Source organism: Triticum urartu, chromosome 7A, assembly GCF_056163025.1.
Source record: "Triticum urartu cultivar PI428250 chromosome 7A, HENAU_Tu73, whole genome shotgun sequence".
NCBI lineage: Eukaryota > Viridiplantae > Streptophyta > Magnoliopsida > Poales > Poaceae > Triticum > Triticum urartu.
The window spans coordinates 738,869,134-738,872,091 of NC_141879.1; the positions used below are offsets into that span (position 1 = coordinate 738,869,134).

At 43.5% G+C, this 2,958-nt stretch overlaps 1 pseudogene; it reads left to right on the top strand.

The window, feature by feature from the left end:
- Positions 1–1,196: 1,196 nt before the first annotated feature.
- LOC147962529 (uncharacterized) lies at positions 1,197–2,152 on the top strand (annotated as a pseudogene).
- Positions 2,153–2,958: the final 806 nt, after the last annotated feature.

A 2,958-nucleotide genomic window follows, 5' to 3' on the forward strand; every position in this document is an offset into this window, starting at 1 on the left:
CCTGGGGCCTAGATCCGCCACTGCATGCAGCTACCGTCGCCGTCCGCTCTCCGCCCTCTGTTGGCTTCCTCTAGCAGTTGCAAGAGGGGCTGGATGGCTGGTGAGGAAGATTGACGCCTACAGAATCGCCAAGGGTGGCCCAGGATGCCGTTTAGATCGGGCGAAAGAGACGCTGCCTCAAGCACTCCTCCTTTTTTTTCATAGATTTGTTTATTCAAAATGTTTTATCTCTTGAACCGTGCGTCCAAATCCTGAACAGTTTTCACCATTGGAATTTTGCACCGATATCTTCAAAACTAAACCTCATGTTAATACGTTTTGATGAACCTTTTCTTAACGAAAAACCGGAAACCCAATTTTTTTTAAAAGAAATTAAATAAAAAAATGGGAAGCCATGTGGTTCTCGAAAAGAGAACAAATATGTGCGTTCATGAGAAACACATATTTGCTTCCGTTAGAAGTTGTGCTTTTTGAAATGGGAAAAGGGTGAAAAACCGCGACCGCATTTCCAGGCTCTGTTATTTATTTGATTTTTTAAAAAAAATTGGGTTTCTGGTTTTTCATTAAAAAAAGGTTCATCAAAATGTATTAACATGGGATTTAGTTTCGAAGATATCGGTGCAAAAATCCAACAGTGAAAACTATTCAAGATTTGGACGCACGGTTCAAGAGATAAAACATTTTGAATAAACGAGTCTACGAAAAAAAGGGAGGAGCGCTTGAGGCGGCGTCTCTTTCGCCCGATCTAAACGGCCTCCTGGGCCACCCTTGGCGATTCTATAGGCGTCAATCTTCCTCACCAGCCATCCAGCCCCTCTCGCCGCTGCTAGAGGAAGCCAACAGAGGGCGGAGAGCAGACGGCGACGGTGGGGCACCATCCAAAAGCATCCAAGTTTCTCAGGAAGGGCTTTGCCCCGGCTCCTTATCTGTCACGGAGGTGGTGAAACATGGCTCGAAGATGTCGGATTGCAGAGCAGGAGGGAGCGGCAATGTTGCTGCTGGTCAATCCAATACGACCGGGGAAAAGTCTGGTTCCTTTGCTGCGCAAGCAACCATCTGCTCCACCTGTCAAGGAACAAGCACCTGCGCCCGAACCAACCAAGTCTACGACATCTACTGCGGGTTCCTCTCAGGTACAGTCATCCTAGTCTATTGAGGCAGAAGTGGAACAAGTTCTCGACCCTAGATACAAATGCATGATATGTTTCAATTGTGGGGGCCCTGGTCATTATGTTGGAAACTGTGTGAAGCTGAAGGCTTGTTTCATCTGCCAGCAAAATCATAATGTTAACAACTGTGCGGCGTGGTCAAAAGTTCAGCCGACTACTGCTTTCTTTGGTAGTGGTGCTCGGGGGTGGATGTGCCTGTGGCCAATGAATCCAAGTGGCTGAACTTTCAGAACTGTGTTGTGGTCAATATCCTAAAAGGAGAGGTTGATGGTGCTAAGTTGATGGAGCTCTTAACTGCAACTTTCTGCAAGACTAGGCACTGGCCTTGGCAGATCAGAGGGTTGTCAAGCAAGACTTTCTTAGTCAGGTTTCCCCCCTGGAAGAAGGTTGAGGACCTCATTGAACTTCCTGCTTTCTCTCTCCCACAAGATGTTTCTATCACTTTTACTGAATGGAAAGGAGCCTGTGAACCTTTTGGGGAACTGATTGAAGCTTGGGTTTTAACTGAAGGGAGACCACCTAAATGGTGCACATGGAAAGTGTTTGCTCAAATTGCCTCACTCTTTGGGGTTCTCACTGATGTTGATTGGAATGGTATGTCCAGAACCTTCTTTGAGAATGCCAGGGTGAAAATTGCTTGCAGGGATCCTACTAAGATACCTTTTGAGAGGTTGATTGAGATGAAGAAGAAACTATTCCTGCTAGGCTTTACTATGGAAGGTTTTGAACAAGTTGGTGGAATAAATTATGGCATTGATGTTGAGGATGATGAAGATGGTGATGAGGGTGCTGAAGAAGCTAATGAAGACCAAGTGGAGGAAAATGGGAAGACCCATAGAGAAGATCTGTCTGGTGGATCAGCAGATGGTGACCTGGCCATTGATGAACTAGATAAAGCCAATTTCTCATCTAAGCATGGGCCTCCCACGAAGCAACAAAATCAAGTGTTCTCACCTATGGAGCAATCCCCTGACTCTGATTAGGAAAACTTCATCATGGATTGTGCAGTGACTAATGTGAAACACGATGTTTCATCTTCTGATGGACATGGGACCATGAATGTGCCTGTGCCTGATCAGTTGCAACAAAACTATGATGATGAGGTTGATATCCTATGACTCTTAAAAGAATTCTCACCTATGGAGCAATCCCCTGACTCTTAAAAGAATTCTACCATTGAAGAAATGATGATTGAGTAAAAAGAAAGATGTATAGTTTTTGCCAATAATAATCATGAAATTACTCTCCCTGATAATCTAGACATTGATCAAAATGATTTGGTTGGAACCCCTGTGAGTGACTTTTTATCTGAGCCAGTTGGCACCGCTGTTGCTTTGAGGAAAACACACACTGTTCTAACTAAGGTCAAGCCTTGTGGCTTATCTCACCCTTTTAGAATTACTTGAATATGATAGGTCTTATTTGGAATATTAGAGGTCTTGGATAACCTGCGAAAATTCATTGCCTTTGTGATACTATTGCTAGGTCTAACCCTGATTTTATTGGATTTCAAGAGATTAAAAAAGAGATTATTTCTGAGGGTTTCCTCAAGGCCATAGATAGGCTTGATAGTTTTGCTTGGCATTCTTTGCCTGCTTCCCTGATGGAGGGATTATTTTAGGTCTTAAGAAAAACATCTTTGAGGTGATTGGTTTTGTCAACCAAAGATTTTCCATTACTGCCACTATTAAAAACAAGAGTGATGGTTTTGTTTGGCATTTGATGTCGGTTTATGGCTCTGGCTATCCTGAATTTAAAATAGACTTTATTGCTGAATTACATGACACCT